This window comes from Manis pentadactyla, chromosome 2 (assembly GCF_030020395.1).
Source record: "Manis pentadactyla isolate mManPen7 chromosome 2, mManPen7.hap1, whole genome shotgun sequence".
NCBI lineage: Eukaryota > Metazoa > Chordata > Mammalia > Pholidota > Manidae > Manis > Manis pentadactyla.
The window spans coordinates 234,635,389-234,661,899 of record NC_080020.1 but is presented as its reverse complement, the minus strand read 5'-3'; the positions used below and the strand labels follow the sequence as shown (position 1 = coordinate 234,661,899).

The 26,511-nt window shown below is 49.9% G+C and overlaps 1 protein-coding gene across 13 annotated transcripts in view; it reads right to left on the bottom strand.

The window, feature by feature from the left end:
* MYT1L (myelin transcription factor 1 like) overlaps positions 1–26,511 on the bottom strand; it is a 385,352-nt gene that overhangs the window by 98,472 nt on the left and 260,369 nt on the right. The window lies entirely within an intron of this gene.

The following is a 26,511-nucleotide window of genomic DNA, read 5'->3' as shown; positions in this document are numbered from 1 at the left end:
TACAGTGTGTGTGATGCACATTTTCAAAGAAGAATTAGTTCGTGTATGCTGTATTAACATATATACATTTATGTGAAATGTATAAACACGTGTTATGGAAAAAGCTTTGGCTGCATTTGGGTTTGTGTATTCTGCTGATAAAATGGTATCTTTAGACGTAACAAGCTACTCAGCGAGGGCGGACCGTGAGTGCCTGACAGCGGGGACAACTGCACCATTCGAGCTGATGCAGAACATGCTCAGTCTTGGCCTGTGATCCCACCCCCAGCCTTACAGAAAACAGACTCAGGCTGACAGGCAGTCGTCACCAAACCAGGCTAAAACTGGCCCAAACTCGTGCAAGAACATCAGAGCAGGAGCTCATGACCTCTCTTTGAGAAAGGGCCGTCTTCCAAAGCCGTGGTGCCAGGGTCAGCTCTTCCCCAACCCAGAAGCCCTGCACACACCCTGGGGGAACAGGCTGAGGGCGGAGTGCCACCACCGCATTGATCCAACGTGAGGTGTCGTGTCCGACACCAGCTGAACACCCAGCAAGGACCTCGGCACACTCTGATCAGCTTGCTTTGGGGCTTAAAAATGGTGAGACAGTTATTCCGTTGTGAACCCATCCAGTGCATACTGAATTTGAGAGCTTCCTCTGGGCTGGACCCTGTGCTGTGCAGGAGATTCTGGCCTGAAAGGCACAGATCCTCCCCTGTGAGTGCGACTGTGTGAGGACCACTTGTTCCCGTTTACTGCGGCATCCAAATACCTGGCGTGTCATGGGAACCCAGTAAGGAGTTGTTGAAATGGATGACAGAGGTAAGTATAAGTACTCTGATAAAAATGTGGAGAGGGTGTGACATCATAAAAAAGAGGGGTACCCGCGTAGGTCTGCGGCAGCACAAGAGGGGTCTGAGTGTGGCCCGCGCGCACCAGCAGTGGCGGTGCCAGAGGGGCTTAGGAGTGGCCCGCGGGAGCCGGTGGCAGCAGCGGAGGAGCAGCCCAGGAGCAGCCGTGCCCCCAAGAGCCGCCCAGAATCTCAGCCCGGTGCACAGCCACCCGGGCCAGACCCAAAGGCCGCTGCTGGTACACAGCTGCCTGGCAGGGGCGCCGCTTTCGCAGGAGAGCGCACCCGGCATGCCTACCACTCCCTGCAGGGCTCTGCACTACTCTGACGGAGACCCCGCCCACAGCAGCTTAGGGGACTAACCCGGTGGCTGCGCCAGGAGTGCGGGTAGCCGACACAGGCAGCGGAGAAGGGCAAGGCGACCAGCAAGCAGGAAAGGACTTTGTTGTCAGAGCTGACACACCCACAACCTGCCTACAGCCACCGCTATCACCATGAAAAGGCAGAAGAATTTAGTCCAGTCCAGAATTACCCAGACAACCCCTGAGAGAGAGCTTGGGGAGACAGACCTAACCAATCTCCCTGAAAAAGAATTCAAAATAAAGGTCATAACCATGCTGATGGATCTGCAGAGAAATATGCAAGAGATAAAGGAGCAAGTACAGAGAGAGACTACAGAAATAAAACAATCTCTGGAAGGACTTAAGAGCAGACTGGACGAGGTGCAAGAGGCCGTTAATGGAATAGAAATCAGAGAACAGGAATGCAGAGAAGCTGACACAGAGAGAGAGAAAAGGATCTCCAGGAATGAAAGAATATTAAGAGAACTGTGTGACCCATCCAAAAGGAACAATATCCACATTATAGGGGCACCAGAAGAAGAGAGAGAAAAAGGGATAGAAAGTGTCTTTGAAGAAATAATTGCTGAAAATTTCCCCAAACTGTAGGAGGAAGTAGTCTCTCAGACCATGGAAGCCCACAGATCTCCCAACACAAGGGACCCAAGGAGGACAACACCAAGGCACATAATAATTAAAATGGCAAAGATCAAGGACAAGGACAGAGTTTTAAAGGCAGCTAAAGAGAGGAAAAAGGTCACCTACAAAGGAAAACCCATCAGGCTATCATCAGACTTCTCAACAGAAACCCTACAGGCCAGAAGAGAATAGCATGATATACTTAATGCAATGAAACAGAAGGGCCTTGAACCAAGGATACTGTATCAGCACAATTATCATTTAAATACGAAGGAGGAATTAAACAATTCCCAGATAAGCAAAAATTTGCCTCCCACAAACCACCTCTACAGGGTATTTTAGAGGGACTGCTCTAGATGGGAGCACTCCTAAGACTAAACAGATGTCACCAGAGAAAATAAAATCACAGCAAAGAAAGCAGACCAACCAAATACTAACTAAAGGCAAAAAATAAAACCAACTACCCACAAAAGCAGTCAAAGGAAACACAAAAGAGCACAGAATAAAACAACCAACATATAAAGAATGGAGGAGGAGGAATAAGAAGGGAGAGAAGAAAAGAATCTCCAGACAGTGCTTATAATAGCTCAATAAGTGAGTTAAGTTAGACAGTAAGGTAGTAAAGAAGCCAACCTTGAATCTTTGGTAACAACAAACCTAAAGCCTGCAATGGCAATAAGTACATATTTTTCAATAATCACCCTAAATGTAAATGGACTGAATGCACCAATCAAAAGACACAGAGTAACAGAATGGATAAAAAAGCAAGACCCATCTATATGCTGCTTACAAGAGACTCACCTCAAACCCAAAGACATGTACAGACTAAAAGTCAAGGGATGGAAAAAGATATTTCATTTCATGCAAACAACAGGGAGAAAAAAGCAGGTGTTGTAGTACTAGTATCAGACAAAATAGACTTCAAAACAAAGAAAGTAACAAGAGATAAAGAAGGACATTACATAATGATAAAGGGCTCAGTCCAACAAGAGGATATAACCATTATAAATATATATGCACCCAATAGAGGAGCACCAGCATATGTGAAACAAATACTAATAGAATTAAAGGAGGAAATAGAATGCAATGCATTCATTTTGGGAGACTTCAACACACCACTCACCCCAAAGGATAGATCCACCAGGCAGAAAATAAGTAAGGACACAGAGGCACTGAACAACACACTAGAACAGATGGACCTAACAGACATCTACAGAACTCTACACCCAAAAGCAACAGGATACACGTTCTTCTCAAGTGCACATGGAACATTCTCCAGAATAGACCACATACTAGGCCACAAAAAGAGCCTCAGTAAATTCAAAAAGACTGAAATTCTACCAATCAACTTTTCAGACCACAAAGGTATAAAACCAGAAATAAATTGCACAAAGAAAGCAAAAAGGCTCACAAACACATGGAGGCTTAACAACATGCTCCTAAATAATCAATGGATCAATGACCAAATCAGAATGGAGATCCAGCAATATATGGAAACAAATGACAACAACAACACTAAGCCCCAACTTCTGTGGGACACAGCAAAAGCAGTCTTAAGAGGAAAGTATATAGCAATCCAAGCATATTTAAAAAAGGAAGAGCAATCCCAAATGAATGGTCTAATGTCACAATTATCGAAATTGGAAAAAGAACAAATGAGGCCTAAGGTCAGCAGAAGGAGGGACATAATAAAGATCTGAGAAGAAATAAATAAAGTTGAGAAGAATAAAACAATAGAAAAAATCAATGAAGCCAAGAGCTGGTTCTTTGAGAAAATAAACAAAATAGATAAGCCTCTAGCCAGACTTATTAAGAGAAAAAGAGAATCAACACACATCAACAGAATCAGAAGTGAGAAAGGAAAAATCACGAGAAAAAACATAGGCAAAAATCTCTTGGATATAAACATGAGCGACTTCTTCATGAACATATCTTCCTGGGCAAGGGAAACAAAAGCAAATCCCCACAGATATACAAAAAATTATTAGAGAATACTATGAAAACCTATATGCTAACAAGCTGGAAAACCTAGAAGAAATGGACAACTTTCTAGAAAAATACAACCTTCCAAGACTGACCAAGGAAGAAACAGAAAATCTAAACAGACCAATTACCAGCAATTAAATTGAAGCGGTAATCAAAAAACTACCCAAGAACAAAACCCCTGGGCCAGATGGATATACTTTGGAATTTTATCAGACATATAGAGAAGACACAATACTTTAACATTTTCCAAAAAATAGAAGAGGAGGGAATACTCCCAAACTCATTCTATGAAGCCAACATCACACTAATTCCAAAACCAGGCAAAGACCCCACCAGAAAAGAAAACTACAGACCAATATCCCTGATGAATGTAGATGCAAAAATACTCAACAAAATATTAGCAAACCAAATTAAAAAATACATTGAAAGGATCATACACCATGACCAAGTGGGATTCATCCCAGGGATGCAAGGATGGTACAACATTCAAAAATCCATCAACATCATCCACCACATCAACAAAAAGAAGGACAAAAACCATATGATCATCTCCATAGATGCTGAAAAAGCATTCGACAAAATTCAACATCCATTCATGATAAAAACTCTCAACAAAATGGGTATAGAGGGCAAGTACCTCAACATAATAAAGGCCATATATGATAAACCCACAGCCAACATCATACTGAACAGCGAGAGGCTGAAAACTTTTCCTCTGAGATCGGGAACAAGACAGGGATGCCCACTCTCCCCACTGTTATTCAACATAGTACTGGGGGTCCTAGCCATGGCAATTAGGCAAAACAAAGAAATACAAGGAATCCAGATTGGTAAAGATGAAGTTAAACTGTCACTATTTGCAGATGACATGATACTGTACATAAAAAACCCTAAAGACTCCACTGCAAAACTACTAGAACTAATATTGGAATTCAGCAAAGTTGCAGGATACAAAATTAACACACAGAAATCTGTGGCTTTCCTATATACCAACAATGAACTAATAGAAAGAGAAATCAGGAAAACAATTCCATTCACAATAGCATCAAAAAGAATAAAATACCTAGGAATAAACCTAACCAAGGAAGTGAAAGACCTATACCCTGAAAACTACAAGACACTCTTAAGAGAAATTAAAGAGGACACTAACAGATGGAAACTCATCCCATGCTCCTGGCTAGGAAGAATTAATATCGTCAAAATGGCCATCCTGCCCAAAGCAATATACAGATTTGACGCAATCCCTATCAAATTACCAACAGCATTCTTCAACGAACTGGAACAAATGGTTCAAAAATTCATATGGAACCACCAAAGACCCTGAATAGCCAAAGCAATCCTGAGAAGGAAGAATAAAGTTTGGGGGGAACTCGCTCCCCAACTTCAAGCTCTACTACAAAGCCACAGTAATCACGACAATTTGGTACTGGCACAAGAGCAGAGCCACAGACCAGTGGAACAGAATAGAGACTTCAGACATTAGCCCAAACATATTTGGTCAATTAATATATGATAAAGGAGCCATGGACATACAATGGGGAAATGACAGTCTCTTCAACAGATGGTGCTGGCAGAACTGGACAGCTCTATGTAGGAGAATGAAACTGGGTCACTGTCTAACCCCATACACAAAAGTAAATTTGAAATGGATCAAAGACCTGAATGTAAGTCATGAAACCATAAAATTGTTAGAAAAAAACATAGGCAAAAATCTCTTGGACATAAACATGAGCAACTTCTTCATGAACATATCTCCCTGGACAAGGGAAACAAAAGCAAAAATGAACAAGTGGGACTACATCAAGCTGAAAAGCTTCTGTGCAGCAAAGGACACCATCAATAGAACAAAAAGGTACCCTACAGTATGGGAGAATATATTCATAAATGACAGATCCGATAAAGGGTTGACATCCAAAATATATAAAGAGCTCATGCACCTCAACAAACAAAAAGCAAATAATCCAATTAAAAAATGGGCAGAGGAGCTGAACAGACACTTCTCCAAAGAAGAAATTCAGATTGCCAACAGACACATGAAAAGATGCTCCACAACGTCAGTCATCAGAGAAATGCAAATTAAAACCACAATGAGGTATCACCTCACACCAGTAAGGATGGCTGCCATCCAAAAGACAAACAACAACAAATGTTGGTGAGGTTGTGAAGAAAGGGGAACCCTCCTACACTGCTGGTGGGAATGTAAATTAGTTCAACCATTGTGGAAAGCAGTATGGAGGTTCCTCAAAAAGCTCAAAATAGACATACCATTTGACCCAGGAATTGCACTTCTAGGAATTTACCCTAAGAATGCAGCAGCCCAGTTTGAAAAAGATAGATGCACCCCTATGTTTATCGCAGCACTATTTACAATAGCCAAGAAATGGAAGCAACCCAAGTGTCCATCAGTAGATGAATGGATAAAGAAGATGTGGTACATATAAACAACGGAATATTACTCAGCCATAAGAAGAAAACAGATCCTACCATTTGCAACAACATGGATGGAGCTAGAGGGTATTATGCTCAGTGAAATAAGCCAGGTGGAGAAAGACAAGTATCAAATGATTTCACTCATCTGTGGAGTATAAGAACAAAGAAAAACTGAAGGAACAAAACAGCAGCGGACGAACAGAACCCAAGAATGGACTAACAGTTACCAAAGGGAAAGGGACCAGGGAAGATGGGTGGGAAGGGAGGGATAAGGGTGGGGAAAAAGAAAGGGGGCTTTACGATTAGCATGTATAGTGCGTGGGGGGCACAGGGAGGGCTGTGCAACACAGAGAAGATGAGTAGGGATTCTGCAGCATCTTACTACGCTGATGGACAGTGACTGTAATGGGGTGTGTGTGGGGACTTGGTGAAGGGGGGAGCCTAGTAAACATAATGTTCTTCATGTAATTGTAGATTAATGATAACAAAATTTAAAAAAAAATAAAAAATTTAAAAATAAAAAAACTACCAAGTCATAGAGCCAGAAAAAAAAAAAAGTAAACGTGAAATCTCGTGCCTGTATACTGTAAATATTGTAATTTATTCTATAGTTCATGCTATAGCCTCTTTTCTCTTGTGGGTAAATACAATTATGGACTCTAAAAAAAAAAAAAAGAGGGGCCCTGTCAAGGCAGCTGGGAGGTCCCCAGAAGGGGTGATGTGGAGATGGGGCTTGAGGGGGAAGCACAGGGCATCTGGGAGGGAAAGAGATGATTTTAGCACATTACAAGTGAAACAGGGAACTTGCAAAGATGTGAAGGTAAGAAAGAGCTTGATTCAGAAAACATAAAATAAAAACAATGCCCTGGAGCGTGGAGGGTGTGCAGGCTGGGTGGAGGCTGAGCTGGTGTCTGGAGGCAAAGCCCAGCCTGGGGGCGAGTGTGGGGCTCCCAGTCTCCATGCAGGAATAGGGGCAATTCCAGGTCTTTCTCCGAGGCATCAGATCTGCTCATTAGAAAGAACGAGGCAAGGAGTGGGGAGGGCAGCCGGGGGTGCGGAAGCCCCTGCTGGCCGGGCTGGTGCTTGGGTGGGTGCGGGACTGAAAGCGAGTTGAGAGAGGCGGTCATCACCCCAGCCCTGGAGTCCGATTCCGAGGCTAGGGAGAGCCTCTGAGAGCCTCTGCCAGCAGTCCAGTGTCGATGGGCACCAGGACAGAACATGCCCGTAGTCAGAGGAGCAGCAACATTGGACTGTGGCTGGAGGAAGAGGGTACATTCTGTTCAGAATACAATGCATTTGAATTGCTGTGGCAGGCCTTCCAGGAGGAGGGTCTTTAGAACGTGCAATTCAGGGTCATCATCTGTGAGATAAGACCCTCACATGAGTGCTTTGGGGAGTAAATGAAAAATCTATGTGAAGAGGTTAGTGCACGTGGCACATACCAGGTCCTCAGTGAAAGGCAGCGACTGCCGATGAGAATACTGATAAGTAATAATCATTATTCTATTATTTCTCAGGAACCCAGACACCCAGAGAATATGCTCCTTACATTCTGGGAAACTTACTGTTGCATTGTTTGTTTCTACCATCGATACTCCCCAGACAATTTAGACTGATGGCACCAGTGGGAAGGGGCAGCAATGACTTCACGTCTTTTAGGTGGTTATTTTTCTGGATGCGCTGCCCACTTTGTGTTGTAGCAAAAATGCTGTTTAAGTCTGGCTCCCTGGAGGAGGCTGGCATGGAGAGCTACAGGTTGAAGGATGCTATTTCTGCCCCAATGTGTGAGTGTGGGTGAGCCCCTGCTGCAATGAGGATGGGTGTCCCTCTCGTCATTTGCAAGAGGAGAGCCACTGGGTGATTCCTAAGGCTCCCCAGCTCTGAGATACTAGGATGACCGGTCATCTGCTTTTTGAAACTTACCATCTCTTAAAAGCATAACCATCAAAACAAAAATAATACTAACGCAACCAGAGGAAAACCAGAGAAAGCAACATTGCACAGCATGGGAGCGTGGTCCCTACCCCACTGCCCACCTCCACGGCTCTGCGTGATCCCCTGACCTCTGGGCAAGTCTGAGCCTCACACCACCAGTCTCCCCCTCAAGAAGGTCCTGATCTGAATGGACTTGTCCAGATTTTAGATACTTTGGGGCTGCAAAGTGCAGAGCAGGGAAGTGGGGGCCCCTCAGAACCGAGGCTGCAAAGAGAACGAATGGGACTGCACTCCATTCGGGGTCAGTGAGGGCCATGGAGGTTTCAGAGGACGACCTGTCTGGCTCTGAGGACCGTGAACAGGTGGGGTCGGAGCTGTGGGGCATGCCAGCTGGTGTCTGGGCCCAGCCCCTGTGACGGGGCGTCTGGTCAGTGGGGCGCTAGGCAGGATGCCTCCCCCTCGTGTGCCTGCTGGCTTGCCCTTCAGTGAGGTGGGTGCCAGACCCTCGCCTGGGTGCCCCTGCCTCCTGTCCCTTTTCCCAGCTCCACCGGGGCACTGAGGGGTGCAGAGGCGTGGAGTGGAGAAGAGGGAAGGAGCCAGGAGAGTGGACATGCAGCCGAGCGAGGGCAGTGGGAGAAGAGGGCGGGGTGTGGATGGGCCCGTTGTGCCGCTGCTGCCCACCACCCGAGCGAGTCCCGGCCGGCTCCGGGGGCTTAGACGCCCAACGTTTCACGAGCATCTGAGCAGCTGCATGGAGGAAGCCCCACATCCAGGCTCGGCTCTGCTAACACCTGCTGGACCTCAGCTCATCCTGCTGTGTGAGGACGGTTGCCAGCCCCTCTACTGCTTTCAGATCATTCACATTTCTTGCAGGATTTTCTGCTCACTGTTCTAGTGGAGTTTAGGTCTTGGTATCTTCTAATCCACTTCTGTTTTTACCTGGGTTGGTTTTACTTCCTTAACGTACATTCTGGAAACCATCTAGATGAACTTTTTCTGCAGTTTGGAATCAGCTGCCTCAAACGTGCAGTACCCCCTCCAAAGCGAGCAGCGTGCTCTGCGGGCATCCCCATCAGCGCGAATGGTCAGTGAACCTGCTCTCCTACTTCGCTTTCCGTCTCGTCCGCTCTCGGTTTGATCCATTCACCGACTGACTGCCAGTTCCTGGATCTGCTCTAAATGTGACAATAAAATTCTGGCCCACAAGACAGATTCCTTGTATGTGTGTCAAACAGAGTGTGACTCCGGACGCTGCCCATACACAGATGCCTGCTGGTCTCTGAGACACGGCAGTTTGGAGTATTTCGAAGCTAAGCCTTGGAAGGCATTCTGCCTCATGGGTGTAGGGCGGGTCCGCCCCCCACGTTCTGTGAATATCACATGGGCTGGTGGGGTGGCCAGCGACCTGCATGGAGAGAGTCCCACTCTCTGAGTGGCAGCCCTCTACCCTGGAGGGGCTGTCAGTCCAGGGCTGGGAAAGTGGGCGGCCTCCCCGCAGCGTCGCCTGCCGTCAGGGGCGCTGGTGCCCGTCAGGTGGCCCCTCACTCCCACCTCTCGGCGCCACGGCCGGGCCTCCACCAGCTGGGCATCTCCCGCAGTGGCCAGCAGAGCCTGCGCACGACGGCTGCTCAGTGCGTGTGTGCTGGCCGGACAAACTGTAGTTTTCTCCTTTTATTAAAAATGCAAGCATTCACCATGTTCTGGTGTGACTGTGGGTTGACCCCTCTTTCTCCTTTACAAGACTGAGAAAATGGCCTGTGTTTAATTGATCGTCGTATTGTAGAGCTACAGTACCTGATATGGTATGTACAGTATACAATACTGTGTCCAAGATGACACAAGTCAGAAGCACCAATGCAATTAAAAGTAGAAAAAATTTCAGTTAGTCCCTCAGTCACACCTGTCCCCTTCAGAAGCCCAATAGCTACAGGGGCTGGAGGCCAGCGTATTGGGCAGAGCAGATTGTAACCCTTCCATCATCACAAAAACTCCCTGGACAGTTCTGTGCAAGCCACCTGGGATATAGCAGGCACTCAATAAACATTTGTTGAATGCAAACTGATGGAGGGGACCCTGGATCCTGCAGGGGGGAGACGAGAGCAGAACAAGGGAGGGCTTCAAGGAAGTCTTCTACCCTGCCACTCAGGGGCCTGCGTCCTGCGGAAGCCTAGCCAGACCAGACTTATCCATGCCTGAGGGGTGGGCGGTTCTAGGGTGTTTCTAGGGGGTACTCCCAACATGGCCCTAAGTGTGGTTTGCTTTTGATGTTGTCACGGTTATGCAAACACTACAGGGCGGCAGCGCCAGGTGACATACTACGGCTATGTTCCTGCCTCACTTTAATTCCCCTGCATTAATAAATCCTTAATTTTCTTAACTTTCTATGTACTTATCATTACTCGACGCCCACGCTGTTGCCCAGGTGTGAGCTCTGCCCCATCGGGATTTGTCTGCTCCCCCTTACGGTGACCTCGGAGTCCTCCCACCTGGCCCACTGGCCCGCTCTGGGTCCCTGGCTGTCCTGGGACCATGCTTGTGGCGGCACCCCTTTCTCTCCTCTGGGTTGCATCCCATTTACTGGACCAAGGTTTCTCCTCCTCACCGTCTGCCCCCTCCTCACCGTCTCTCATTTGACAGGAGTGTCACATTCCAGGGGCTTGCTGAGGAAGGGTGCATGAACGGGACATGTTTGAGACCTTCCATGTGTGACAATGTCTGTCTCCTGCACTCAGACAAAGTTGATGGTTGGTGTGGGTATATAATTCTAAATTGCATGCATTTTCCCTCGGAACTTAGGCAGTGAGTGTTCTTCCTGGAGTCGTAGCTCCTTGAGGTAGTGTCTAAAAGCCCAATACTACAATACTTTTTGATCCTTTGTACAAAACCCAGCTTATTTTTTCCTTTCACCGAAGCCTTCAGGACCCGTCCTGTGTCTGAGGTCCAAGATTCCCGGGGGGCCTCTCTGGGTGGGGGCGCTCCCACCGCCACGCCGGCACTCGGCAGGCTGTGTTGATTTGGAAATGCTCTGGACTGAGTCTTGCACTGTTTTATCTCACTGTCTCTGGTCTCTCATCCTGGATTGCCATGATTTGGGTGTTGTGCTTCCTGGGATCTTTGACTCCTTTCTTTCCTATTTTTTCCCATAGTTTGTCCTCCTAATCGGAGATTTCTTCAACTTTGTCTTCAGTCCTTCTCTTGGGATTTTTATTTCTGGCTATATTTGATTTTTTGATTTTTTCTAAATTCCTTTGTGCTCCTAATTGCTTTTTATATAAACCATCTTCCCATGTATTTGAGAAGATTACAATTCTTTTTTGAAAAATTTCTCCTTTGTCTACAACCTCTGTTTTCTCCAGGCTGTCTTTTCCTGTTGTATTGTTTCCATCTTAAGGGCTTTTCCCCAGGGTAAATCTTTGGATGTCACTCACGTGGAATTTGACTGTGAGCTTCAGGTACAGTGACCTGACAGGGCACCTTTGCCAGGTAACCCAACACAAACATTTATTTTCCCCTCTTGGTTTGGTCACATTCCCCAGAGAAGGCTCTTCCATGCTCCCAGCAGAGGGTATAAGCCTTGTAGACAATGTGCTTGGAATTCAGGGCAGGAAATGCCCGGGGTCTCAACAATCAGTGCACAGATGCCCTGAGCTCTCATTTGCCCTCAGCAGTCTGGCCGCCGAGTGATAACGTAATGCTTTATTCTTGCTGGAGAGCAATTCCCTAAGTGTACTGCGTCTCCAGGGCGAGGGAAGATTCGCTCACCTGGCTCTCTCGGAGCAGAGTGGGGGAGGGTGCCTGCTTCCTGCGCAGATGCAAAGCCAGTTTCTGTCTTTTGGATCCACTGTCCCCAACACTTCCAGAAGTACCTGGTGCCGCCAATTCCTGGGACGAGGGGCTCCAGAGCACCTTCAGGCTCCCTCAGGTTGCTTCAGTGTCACCTACGATTCTGCTCTTCTTGGGGAGTAGGGGTTCTGCTCCATCAGATGGTGCTCAATGTTGCTTCCTAGCTTCCAATATTCTGATGCTATTCCCTCCTCTCCCACTATTTTTCCCAGCATCCTTTTGCTTTTAAGAACCAGACTCTGCTGGCATTTTAGTGGGGTCTGCAAGGCAGTGCTAGCTGATGAGTATGCTCGATTGGATCTTGGACGCTAATAAATTTCTGAGAGTTTTAGAAATGAGGCTCTGTCCTTCCCATGTAACGTGAGACTCCACTGCACGCGTGCATTTATCTTTCACTGTGGTCATCACTTCCATGGCTCTAATCTTATAGTCTATGCTCATTCACGCCTGTTCTGGCCTGGAACATTCCCTCCTACTGACCCTCAAGATGCATCTCCAGCTCTACCTTCTTCATAAAGGTCATTCCTGATTAGTCTGGAATTCAGGATCCTCTACCTTTAAGAGCTCTGGATCATTAGGTATTAAAGTCAATTTTGAAAGCTGCTTTATATCATTCCTGACATCTCCGTGTTTGTCTCATCATCTCCATTTAGGAGAGCTGCTTCCTCCTCGGCTTTAGGGACTGTACCATACAATTACCTGTCCTAAACCCCTGTGCCAAATGAAGAAGTGGCTCTTCAATATGTTTGCTTCTATCGACTGATTATTGGCGCTCTTGGCACAGGCCTACTAGTCTTTAGGTTTGATTCTACCAGCATCTGACTTTCAACAAAATGCGTATCATCAGCTCTCCTACAAAACATAATCTTTGCCATTTGTAAGAGTAGAATGTTGAGAATGTTAGGATAAAATTATATCAAGAAGCCATGCACCGCTTGGCAGTGAGGTTGGAAGATCAGACTGCTACATAAATACACTCAGATTCTATTTTAGCTAAAAATCTCAACTGGTTAAGGGGTTTCCGAAAGTGGCCAGTTCATTAGGAGCTGGTGCTAGGAGAGACCACTAAGACAATACCCTCAGACAGTAGAATCTGGAGAAGAGAGGAAAAAGAAATTTCTCAATCCACCTTTGACCTAGGAAATGAAGAAACTGAGGCCAGAGAGATGAAGTGACATGCGCAAGGTCAAAGCACTGGTCAGCATGTGGTAAGACTTTGTGTCTGCCCAGCAAGCGCCTCTTCTGCAGGCTGCTGAGAGGAACTGCAGCCGGAGCAAGGGCCCCTGCTGCGGACCTGTCCAGCACTGCGTCCCTGGGGCTCTGCCTCAGACATACAGCTCGCATTAGCTTAAAGGAACACGTCCCGAGTGGTGTTCCTGCTGGAAATGAATACACGCATGGTCAGACGGCTAACAGCGCATCAGTTTCATCTTTCTGAATATTTACAGGTTGACACCAATACTCTCAGTCAGAAAGGCACTGGCTGACATTTAACAAACAGACTGTCTGGGCTGCACCTATTCCAGAGGAGGAAATTCAGTGCCCGAGGCAGCGCCAACATCGTTAGCAAGTGGTTGTCCAGATGGAACCCCTGCAGGCAGGAAACACGGCAGTAACGATTCTTGGTGCCCAGCAGCGTTCCCCCGGCTTCTGAAGCCACCCCAGTGTTGCTCCCCTGGGAAGAACTGAGGAGCCGGCTGTATACAAACCTGTGATTCAACCAGAGGCAGCTTTGCCCCAGCGGAAAAATATATAAGGAAAACACAGGAAAACGCTAAGGTTTCCTACTTTTCCTCAAATACAAGCTAGATGACTTTTTCCGATGCAAGCTAGATGACTTTTTCCGATGCTCTAGGAGGATTCTTTGTCTTTATGTAGCTGGGAAGGAATTATTTGATTGCAAAATGTTAAAATTCTGGTAGTGAAGGACTGCGGTGTTTGCACATTCAGCTTAGGGATGGGATGTACTTGGACATTTGCAGCTCAAATATCATCATACATGAGTATGATCTATACACAGCATTTTATATGTATACCCATGTAGGCACACACACATACCTACTCCAGGCAAAATACGCTGTTTATAGAAATTGGGAAGCCTCTTAAATATGCATTTTCTAGTAAGTTCTTACAAGCAAAATATATAATTTCTTATTCCACCTAGTTCTTCAAGCTGCTCCAGAGTAATGGGCTTCAGGCTACAAATAAAGCCTTAAAATCTGGTCATTAGAAAGAGGATTAAAAAATGTTTCTTCTTAACATTGCCTCGATTTTAATTTCCGTGGCAGTGGTTAGTTACCAGCTGTGTGCCTGTACGTTCTGTGGAAGTGTAACCTGATAACCAGATCCATCTGTCTTCAGAGCTTCCCCTGCAGAGTTTGGATAATATCTCAGCTGGACACAGTTCCTCCTATAGTAGTCATTTTTTCCCAGTCACCATTAGAAATCCTTGTCCTAAGAATGCACAGAGCAGATTCTTCACTGTGCCTGGGGCCCTGCTTGAGGCTATGCACCTGTGCAAAGGTGACTTGGTGTGTATTTAGTAGGGCCCAGTGTCACTGCATCGGCCATATTCATGGCTGTGAGTTCCCATTATTCCTAGTGTTACCTGCTCTTATTTTCTAGACTCAGGTGACAAGAGATGTTAGATTTTCTTGAGACAGAAAACTATTAGGAAATCTTCCTGTTTGTTTCGAATGACACAGAACAGATTCTCCCCAGAAGGTGCTTCAAGGACAAATTCGAACTGTCCATCATGCTCTGCCTTTTAGGGTCCCTTGGTTCTCTGATAACGGCTCCTCTGTCCATCATCTGCCTTTGTGAGCAGAGAGGTGCCCTCGGGGGACGTGAGGGTGCCCAGTGTGGCTGTGACAGTGGCTGTGGTCTCCTAGAATTTCCAGCCAGAAAGGATGTGGCAGACGTGGCTGGCCTGGGAGGGGTGCCCCAGATGCCAGCAATCGCACTGCCTTATTTAGAAGGGATCTCAGTGGGGTCTCCGACGGTGGGAGGTCACGGGGTGCGTGAGAGCTGTCTGTCTGTCCATCTCACACTGACTTCTGGGATGTAGGTCCTTACTCCGTGATGCAGACGGTCTCCAAATTCCTTGGAGCCGTGCAGGTCTTGGGGCAAGGAGAGCGACTCTCAGGGTAGACCTGCCCCCCGGTGGGCCCCCAGGCTGGGCCTTATTCCTTTAGTTTGGGCCCATGAGCATAGGGCTCATTTTGCAGAGAGAGACACGCTTTGCTGAGAAGGTGCTCGCCCTCTCCCACAGGCCCCCAGGGAGGCGGCAGGCTTCAGAAGGGCCACCTGCTCAGCTGACTGCTCAGTGCGGGATCAATGCTGTGGGACTTTCTTTCTGTTCTGGAGAAACGCAGTATGGCTTCTTTGGCGTCGTGCAGGAAACCTGCTGGGGCCCCAATGCAGAGAAGGCAGCTGCTGTGTGTGGACCCAGGCTTCCTCTGCTTAAAAAAAGCCATGGGCTCCATGTACCCATTTCCATACTCAGTAACCCTAACCACACAAGCAGTTTTCTCCCTTTCTGCCAATTTTCTTAGAAATGGCCTGCCTCTCCCTGCTGTGAGTAGAAACATAAATCTCAGTCCTCTGAATGCACAGGCTCTCAGACTTCTCACTGGGGAAGTGAGGCTGGCGCCAGCAGGGCTGGATCTGAAGTCACTTCACTCACTGTGCGTCCCTGAGAGGGTCGAGCTGTGGCTGTGGGTCTTGGTTTCCTCTTCTGCAAAAGGAAAGGGTTATTCAGCTCCTTGGGGTCCTCAAGGTGTCCCCTGGACCCACAGATGGAAGCCGCAGGTATGGGGCTCCTGGGAGCCCAAGGCAACTGTGGGCATGCCTGGGAGCCCGGGGCACGGTGACATCCTGGCTCCCAGGCCGCCTCCAGCTGGGGGCGGGGCCGCAGGGCGAAGCCCCCTCATTCCGGCCCCAGGGTGCGCCCTTGGATGGCTCCGGAGGCAGTGGGCCTCCTCACATGTCTTCTTACTGAAGTAGGTCAGCCTCACAGATTTAAAGATGCCGGATACTTCGAAGAAGGGAGTAAGGATCAGTGTGTGAGCGTGGACCCATTTGGGGAGGTTACTTCTCTGTGTCTGATGGGTGACAAGGGAAGTTAACAGGTGCCCTACCATCTTATCACTGGACAACAGAACCTGAAACAAAATGGCTGTAATGAGGTGAATGTGTCTACGAGTCAGTCAGAGATGTCGCTTCAAAATGACATGCCTGGTGGCTTCTTGGGCCGCATGCCTGGTCATATGGCCCAGAATTAACTTCAGCTGCTGGGAGACACTGAACTCAGACTGTCCCTGGCCCCTGCCCAGTCCCCACACTGGGTTAGGTCACGGGCTTCCTCCGTCTGAGGGCTGGGCCGGGAGAGCAGAGGTGGCTGGCTGGCTGGCAGGCCTGGCCCCCCTTCGCCTGGTCTCAGGGACAGGGTGGTCCCTGCGGAGGCCAGGCCCAGGCCTCGCGGAGGGGCAGGGTGCCTCCTGCGCTCTGTCTGTGCTTCCAGGACCGCCAGTGACCCACCTCCAGGGAGGTGCCCTTGGGATGAAGACCAGCAGCCTGCAGTAGTTTTGTTTCTTCCAAAATGACTCTCATATAAAACCGAGTCACCACCACCGTGGGCCTTCGGCATCACCTGAGGATGCTGCAGAGGAGATGGCGGCTGAGGTCCGGCAGGGAGCCCCGTCCCCGGGTGTGCCCCCGAGCCTGCCTTTCCTGAAAAATGCCTTGTGCTATGTGGGAAGGACTGGATTTGGGGAAATGGAAAGGCATGCCATGAAAAGAGGCATTGGCCTCTGCTGTCCAACAGTAGGTCAGTGTCTGTTGGGAAATCACAAACAGAAGTTCTGCAAGAGTGGCTGTGGCGTGCCCACCCCCACCAAGGCCTGCTCTCCGCGGCTGCCAAGGTGCCCGCGGGCATGCGGCTGATGTGGTGTCCTGGCTCCAGGGATGCAGGAGGACCCTCAGTGTCCTGGGTCTGCACCTGGGGCTGGGTCCCAACACTGAAATGAAGGCCTGAAGGGCCGCAGGGTTCGGATCACACTGGAGACGGACTGTGAGGAACACAGACACCCCGGGACGCAGCCGGCGTGTGGAATGAGGGCTGAACTGGCAGCCAGCCTACGGATACTGCCCCTGGGCCTGAGCCAGGCACCCAGCCCGCGGAGCACAGGGCTGCTGGGTAAACGAGGAGGGAAGTTCTTGTGCGTGGGCACCAGTGGTGAGCACGTTGGGAGTCCACCTCGTACCGAGGGCCTTGGGGTGACCGTCAGCAGGTCGGTGAGGCCCACACGCGTGGGGGCTGCACTTTCTCCCAGTCCTGGGCCTCGTGCTGACGATGCCCCCGTGGGTGCAGCGATGGGGCTGAGCCGGGCCCTCCTGTCTGGCCTGCCTGCCCAGCTGCTCACGAGTCCTGCCATGTCTCCTAAGTGTATCCAGCCTCGGCCCTCTTCGCCTGCCCCGGCCTCAGCACAGGTGGCTAGCACTCCCTGGGTGTGAGAACCTTCGTCTTCCTGAGTCTGACGACGGACCTTCCTAAATGTCCTCCCCTTGCCTCCCCACTCCTGAGAGGACACGAGGCCTTCCAAGACCCCCTGGTCCTGCTTGCGGCCCCTGCAGGCCACCCTAAAGCTCAGGGTCGCACCCCCTGGACTGGCACCGGCTCCCCCACAGGGCTTCTCCTGGGTCCACGGCCCCACTCCTCCTGCTCCGAGTGTAGTGTGGTCCGTCTCCAAGGGGCTTTCTCGTCTCTCCTCCCTAGGCTGCCCTTTCTGCCCCTTGGCAGGCTGGCTCCCTTGCACAGGGCATGCTGCCTCTTGGCCTTGGCCACCCGGTGGGCTGGGCTCTCAGGTGCTGGGAGGGCCTGCCTGCCCTGGGGGCCACCGTGGCTCTCAGCCCCGCCTCGCGGCCAGGCTACAGTGAACAGCTCTCACTGCTGGTCACGCGTGGTCAGAGCGCCGTCCTGCGCCGTGTGCCTCGTCACTCGCTCCCGCCTCGGCCCTGCACCCCCTCGCGGCCAACTGGACCTCTGCTGGAAGAGCGACCCTCCAGGAGGACTTGGCCGCTTTCCTTCTATATTCCACCACCCCTCACGGTACCCGGGACACCGGGTCATCTTGCATTTCTGCCAAGGCACCACGGCTCTGCCAGGGAGGGACCTGCTTCCTCCCTGTGATGCATCCTCTGTGCCTCACACCATTCCTGGTGCATGGTGGGGAGACAGTAACTACCAGGATGGTGACCAAGAGGCCTTCCTCCAGGGCCAGGGCCCCAGGTCTTAGGCATTACTGACGGGAAGGAAGGAACCGAACCTGACCTGGCCAGTGGTATTTTGATATGTGATCAGCTGTGCGGTCAGTTTTCGGAAGTGCTCTTCCGTCTTTCGGTCATTCTCTTACTCCCTGGGCAGTGTGTCCCCGAAAGCATTTCACGAAGGCCGCCCCACAGATGGAAGGGGACACAGAGGATGGGTCTGTCTCCCTCGGAACCGGCCACAATCCATCTGGGAAGGAAGTTTATACACGGGCAGAGGCTGTGCAGTAATGAAAAGGCAGTATATGTGTAGAAAAGGTACTGTGTTTTAAATGCAGAAAAGCAGCCCATTCTCTAAGGACAGGGAAGGGTCGCACGGCCTGGGGCAGCGCAGATGCTGAGAAGTGGAAGGAGCCTGGGGCCGCCGGCCTGCGCTCTGCAGGGCAGGGCAGTCGGTTCTGATCCTTCCAGCAGCGAGCTCTGAAGCTGGGGCAGGAAATGTCCATGAACTTTATTTTCCTAAATATTGTCATGTTTGGAAAACGGTGTCCAAGCCATAAGGTCAACACGCCCGGTGTCCACAGCATCTACAGGTGCCACCAGGAGAATGGAGCACCCACTAGAAATCAAACATCTCATCTCGCCTCCTGCTCTGGACACAGGTGAACAGGACAAAAGGTGGGGGACAGTTACAGCGCCAGGCAGTGAGCCCCACCTTGGAGCAGCTGCTGGGGGCACCGCAGGGCCCTCCAGGGAGGGTCCACTGACCACGTGCCCTGTCGCTGTCCTGACACGCTTTGCTTGCAGGTTTGGTGGCCGGCCACGCGGCTTCTCCTCTCCTCCCCATGCTGGGGTTCGAGGCTGGGTGGGTACCAGGGGTGGGAGGCAGGTGCCCAGGGCAGAGGGGACCAGAGTCGTGCTTCTTCTTCTGCTTGGCCCAGAGCATCAGCCCACGGCCTCCATGAGGCTCTGAAACCCTCAGCCCGGGGAGGCCAGCACACCCAGACACGGAGCGAGAGGGGTCATGTCCAAGGGAAAGAGGCTGGTCTACGCTGCCGGCTGTGCCTTTTTCCAGAATTTTCTGGCCAAGGCACTGTGGGAAAAAATGCTCCATTTTCTACATTGGATCCTTTTACAAATAAGACATGTTTTTGAAGAAGGGGGAAGTATTTTAAACACAACTATATCCCTGCAGTGGGGTAACAGGGCACATAAACAGGCCCCATCCTGCTGGAAAGAAACTTAAAACCGTTCATGTCAGCACGTCTTCCAAGGCGACGTTCCTCCTTGCGGCGATCCACCCCGAGGAAAGGAGCGCAAAGTCACAAAAACTTCAGCAAAGATACTTATCACACATTATTCGAACACGAAAAAGTAAAAAAAAAAAAATCCAACAATAAGAGTTGTATAACTTACAATACAAACTGCAGGATAGAACTTAGCCATGAAAATTAAAGTGAATATTGAATGACATAGGAAAAGACACATGTTATAAAGTTAAGATAATAAAGAAATACAAATTCACCTCTATAATAAGGGACTTTCAAAACTAGCAAACATGCATTACAAATCAAAGAAAAATGAAAGGTCACTAAAAGTCTGGGCAAACGCCACGTGGCTCTGAGCTGAGCTCAGGGACCACAGCGCGACTGATGCTCACGAGAGGTGCCCTGTCCCTTCCTGAGGGCTGCGTCTCCAGCCCTTTTTGAAGACACGGGCATCTCCCCACCCGACCTTGAGTGACCTGGGAGCCCCGCAGTACGTCTTCCGCTTCTCCTGCTAACAAAGCTGCCCGGCTGGGTCAGCGGAGGGCTTTGAAAGCAGACTTCTTTTATCCTCGAGCTCTGAGAGGCCCACGGACCCTTCGGGGTGGCCTGGAGGCCGGGAGCCTGACGGGAGCCCGAGGCCCGTGCTTCCCACAGGAGGCCCTGGGCAGGGGGCCCACACATCAGGACACGGATTCTGGGCCAGGACTGCGGGAAAGCCCTGGTCCCAAATCCACCTCCTCCTCTGCCGCCACAATATCCCCCTTTTCCATGCATTAGGTCGGGTCAATTTAGAAGAGCCTGTGACAGAAGCTGAGCTAACTGGGGGGCGGGGAGGCTGTGGGCCCGGGACGCACGTCACAGCAGCAGGGACGGAGGAGGAGCCCGGGGCCGCTGGCTGCACGCCATGAAGGGCTGCCGGGCCATCAGGGCTGTGGGACTGGCACCAGGAGGGCCCAGAGGGCTCCCCGCGGGCAGGGATGGCGCCAGAACGGCCTGCGCTGACTCAGCCCCCGGCCCGCTGCCTGCCGCCCTCTCTACCCTCAGCGCTGCCCCCTGCCTCCCCGTAAATGGATCTCCCCTCCCAGCCCGGGGAGCACGTGGTCCATTCGGCAGCACAGCGAGCCTTCGGGTTGGCCGAGGGGCTCAGGGAGCCACCTGGGCGCGGCCGGATCACGATGCATTATTTACGACCAGGGTTTCTTCCGCGACGCTCACCCCCACACCCTCTCCTCCCTTGAGTTTTAGGAAATGCATCCTTGTACACGAGGCATGTCTCTGGCGACGTCAAATATAGCTTTAGATGGTGTGCACAGCCTGCAGAATGGCTGCTAAATTACAGTGAATGGATCTCTTAAAATCTGTTGAATTATATACACATGAAGCTCAGAGCTTTCCCTTAGCAGGAAAGGGGGGTATTGTTCTCAGCGGTCCATTCTGAGGTGGGGGGCCAGCGAGGCTCAGGCGTCCACCCCTGAAGGAGGGAACCATGCCAGGCCACAGGCTTTGCAGAGACTCCAGGACATGCCCAGGGTGCTGTCTGCTCAGCGCCTGTGCCCCTGTGCCCCCGTCCATCCTGCCGAAGGCCAGAAATGGCCAGGTGACCACTGTGCCTTGATCTCAGACTGTGCCCTGGCCCAGGGGACAGGTGCAGGGGCTGGAGGCTCTGAGCAGCCCCAAACCTCTGAACCCGCCTGTGTTCAGGGCCCAAATCCCTGGTGGCTCCGGGGGAGCCTCATGGGGAACAGGGCTGAGCCTGGAGCAGACCTTCCCAGACAGAGCAGCTGCAGCATTAACCACGGCCCTGATCGACACTTTCAAAAATCCAGGGTGTGAACGGAGTGACATAGAGGGGACGCTGTCCTCAGTCAGGAGCCATCTTCCACGGCTCTGGAGCCATGAGGAGTGGCGCTGGGTAGAAGTGACACAGAGGGCACGGCTGGGGTGGCTGGGGACCGCGGCCACACGCAGGGCTGACGCCTGTGAGGTGGGACTCAGGCGCCAGCCGGGAGTCTGCCCAGTGCCCAGTCTGCGTTCCGGGCTGTGTCCGCCCCCGGCACGCTGACCGGGCTTCAGGGCGGCAGGCGGCGTGGGGGTGCCCTCGCCCTGCACTCACTGGGGAAGGTTGGCTGTCACTCGTGGAATGCCTTGGCCTTCAGGCGCGTGTGTGCTGCCTGCCCGGGCCAGCCATCCTGCTCCCGACCTCGGGGGCTCCGTGTTCCGGGCCGCGGTCCTGGCACCCAGGGAGCGTCAGAGCCCCAGGAGGGGAGCAGGAGCAGACTGCCAGGCCCCTGCCCACAGCTTCCGATTCAGCGGGTCTGGGGTGAGGCTGAAGAACTTGCCCCGCTAGGAAGTTCCCAGGTTCCAGACACAGAGCCCCGCGCTGAGAATCTGGCGCAGCCCCCAGACCCTGGGAAGGGCTGGCCGTCAGCACAGCCATGGTGCGGGTCAGGGGTGGCTCGGAAACGGCCATGAGGGGGGCCTGGCGGCTCCTCGGAAAGGCCTCCCTGTCCCTCTGGCCGCAGAGACCTCCGTCAGGCCAGGTGAGTACAGGAAGCCAGGCCCCCCGGGAAGGTGCCAGATGACGGGAAGAAGCCCCTTGGCTTAACCTCAATTTCCAGTTTACGAAAGGCAATTATCTCTGTTGTGAGGTGGGTTTCCCATTACTGCCGCGGCAACCATTCTAAGTTACAGACAAAACACTAAAATCTCACCAGATTAAAGCGACGTGACAGTGAAGAAGCATTTCTTCCCTCTAACGCTTGCTGGCTCAGGCAGGACGTGTGCCATGCGGCTTGGGGCTTCAGTCATAGTTTGGGGTCTACTACTTGAAGCACTCTTTTCTCTTCAGGACAGAAGGTCAGAGGAGGAGGCAGGCCCAGGGTAACGTGGGTCACGGTCATCCCCATCTTCTCAAAGTGTGAATGTAGATAATGGGAAGAGCCAGGCGACCGCCCTCAAATGTGGATCTAAAGCAGCAGATCGCAGGGCGGCCCGTCAGGCAGGTTCCTCTGGGACCACTGGTCATGCCTGCAGACTGCGGGCCTCAGCGCTGGCGCCGGCCCTGGCACCCGAGCTAGGTTCATCGGTGGGGGCCTGTCCACTCCCCCCGCCAAGGAGTGGGGACCCGCCGCCTGCAGACGCAGCCCTGTCGCCCCCCGACAGCCACCCACTCGGGCGCCAGCCCCGTCCCATCCCCGGAGTAAGGTTAGCTGGGGCCCCACTCAGGCGGTGGAGACCGAGCTCTGGGCCCCAGAGCCGACGATGTGCCTGTGCGAGGCGGCAGCCGCTGGTCACGCTCGCGTGGCGGGGCCGCTCCCTCTGCCATCCGTCTAGTCTCACGGGACGCATCAGGTCTGCTGGGCTGCTTCCACATATTTGTCGTGGTGCCAAGGCACATGGTGGTAGTCAGAACTGAAGTGTGCCTTTTGGTGGAAAAGCCCCAGGCAGTGGCTGTACTCACACAGATTTCTGATGTACATTCTGTGGATGTTGCAAAGGCATGTTTATTATTTTTAATCATTAGTTAAGAAATCTGACCAAGATTCTGATCGCTGAATCTAGACTTGGCCAGTACAGATCATGTGCATTACAGATTCTCTGTCAGTATGTTTATTGTTTTTAGGATTCTATCTGAAAATACCTATGTTCCTTTTCTTTGAAAGTGGGATTATTTGAAAGGCATATTTAATTCTACAAAAGTCCAAAATATGCCCTGAAATGCATTACGTGTCTTGTTCTGCAGTTTGCAGTCACACTGTCTGAAATGTGTAAAAAGCCACAAAGGGCAGAGATCCGTCAGTTCAGGCAAACATATGATACACAAGCAGCAGGCAAAATGTGTTCTCAGGGTATTGGCCAGGAATCCTTTTTTAAGAAAAACAGGATTTATTGTGACAATTAAGGTTGACTGCCACCATAGCCCAAAAAGATTATGCCTGGGTTTTGTGTGTTTGCACACGCAAGATTGATAATAAACTATGAAAGCAATGATGAGCCTGGGAAACCCACTTGCTCTGATTCTCTGCTTTGCACAAATAAGTTCCTAGATCTCAAATTTTTGCTTCATGTGCAACTGTGCAAGCTATCAAATTAGTGTTAAAATATATGTGCCCTAACTTCTGATTTATAATATCAGTGACAGACACTAAAAAGGACATGCATGCCATCAAGTTTATGGATGGGGTGATGGCATCCACAATCATGTCCCATAAAGAAGGAGGGGGGTTATTTATTCTGTGGATCCTTAAAGTAAAACACAGATAGGCGGGGAGGGTGGCTGCGTGCACAGAATTTCTTATAAACATCCCACAGTGCACGCTGGTGTATAGCAGCCACACATTAATTAGAGCATTCAGCAAGCCTGCAGTATGTTCCATGCACCCAAGTGAATCTTCATTTTTCACATGTAGGGCCTTACTAATTAAAATCAGCTTTGCAATTAAATGTGGAGAATTGTGCTAAACTTTCAAGAATGGTTAGAAAAAAATGTATTATTTTAGAGTATTTTATTTTAATGGAAATGAAATTTCTATCAGTATGAAACCGGTAACAGGCTCATGTAGGAATCCCTATTTCTCTCTCTCTCTTCCTTTCTGTTTCTTCTTCCTTTTTCTTTTTTTTTTTTTTTTTGGATTATAGATGCTCCACTATCTCTTGCCAGTACCTGGCTCTGTTCCAAGGCTTTTAGTGAGCGCTCTCCATCAGGGCATGAATAATACAGCCCCTAGGCTGCTGGCAGGACCCAAACGAGGCGCGCATACATCAGGAAGCAAGCCCTTCACTTCAGCTCCAGGAAGAGCTCCCGTGAAGACAGGCAATTATTCACCCGTGGCTGCCGCCGTGGCAGTCACACTGCTGGGTGCAAGCGAACATGAAGTGGAAAAAAATCTGAATAGGGAGTGTGCACAAGAAGCCAGAGAGAACCCAGTAATTTCTTAATAAAAAAGAAAAGCTATCACTTGGAGCTTTTAATTTTAAAGTTTCAAGATCAATTGGTTTGACTCTGAATTTTCTAAAGTGGGGAGGATTTAAATATAATACTGAAACCCACCTTCTAGGCTTTGGGTGCTAGTTGAATGTGCAAGACTCTCAAGTTGAATTTTGGGTCAGATATTTCACCAGACGCTTACGTTCAACAAACAAATAATTTTAAACATTGCAGTGAAGGGTGAAAATGGAAGTGAAATCCATTAAATTTCAGAAGTAAATTCAGTGTTCACCAAACAGATATGTGAAGAATTAATCCATAATATAGGTTTGCTCTCTCTCTCTCTTATTAGAGGCTTATATAAAAATCACTATTCAGAAAGAAGTAAATCCAATTAATTTCAAATGCTCTAGTGTGTATATAATACAAGAAAGGCTAAAATTCAAATCCTCTGCATTGTTTAATATTAATCTGTAATAGATATTAGCACAATTTTGTTCCTATTTCTAATTTATGTATTGGAAAATTTAAAAAAACATTTAAGAACAATAAATGGGCCATTATTTTGGCAGTAAGTTGAGTTTTTATACGTATACCCCTTTCTAAACATCGAGTTTCACTTGCCTTTAACACATTTCCTACCAACATGGGGAGAAAAACACATGCACTGGGGAGGTAAGGACACTAGAATTTGCAGTCTCAGTCAAACTTGGAAAGGTGGAGTTCTGCAGAAACGCTTTGCATCCGGCACTTTTGTCCCCACCAGGTGTCAGTTCCTGTGTACTCTTCATTGGCAGCCGAGTCATAGTAAAACAGTGACAGATAAAGCAGAACATGTGGCTTCTCTCACCCATCTCTGCCCTTCCTTAAGATGCCAGCTTTAGTTTGGGGAACACCACCAGAGAATGCTGAGGCTCCATGTCCCAGCCTGAGACACCCCCACCCACCGCCAGCTCAGGGCCTGGTGTGTGGGAAGCTCGGGCTGTGCATGCCCTGTGCTGTGGTGTTGCTGACACTGAGCCACATGCCTTGGCCTGGATCCTGTCCTTCATGCCTCGCCTGGAGCCTTCCCAGATCCCAGTTTGCGTTCCTTGCTTTTTTACCTTCCATCCACTGTAAAGATACCTACAGACACATGGGAAACCATGTGTTTTTCATAGTGCTTAGAGATCACAGATCCATTTGCACGCTGGGAAAGGAGGTGATCCAGGCAGGAGGGTAGCAGGAACCCAGGAAGTTCCCTTTCCTGAACTTGTGCATCTAAGAACTAAACTGTGGAAAACTCACTTGGGAAGACTGAGAGCCCTTGGGTCTGCAAAGGTTGCTCCATGGCTGAGCTCTGTGCCTGAGATGCAGGAATGCCTCCAGCTTCCATGAGCTTCATTAAGGGGAGTCGTGTGCATTCAGAGGAGGCGAGGCACTGAACCCCATGCAGGTGTACGACGTGCGTGTCCAAAGGAAGAGGTCAGACTGGCTGTGTACAGAAAGGACGGTTCAGCCTTCTGGTTTATGACAGAGTGACTTCTGACCCTGATTGCAAATTCCATGGCATTCTGTCATCCTTGTGTGCTAATAATATAAAGCTTCAGGTTGGAGAAATCAAGTCAGATTAGGATGCCTAGATGCTGTTTCTGAAGATAAATGTTTGTGATCCTGGTTAGCTGTCTGAGAGGCCTGGTCCTGCTTGCATACATCCTGGCACAAAAGTGTTGACTGAGCCCGGATCCCTGCTGGTCAGTTCTGGAGTTCACACATACTATCTCCTGTGCATCACAGCATGTTTCCCCTAGGAGCCGGTGAGCTGTCAGATTACAGGAGCTCTATTGCTCATCTTTCTCATCTTGGTCTTGGCTGCCAAGAGACTCAGAACTAAATGTCGCACTATGTTAAACCCCAATATGCCCTTGGTTTTGGGTAAAACTGTTTCCATTTCTCCCAGGTTTTTCATAAGTTTACCTCTTTAGCTTTTAATTGTGCAGTTGTACAAGTGTATTTATCAACTACCTCAAATTGTTTATGAACTATTGACACCAATCAATACCCATGAAC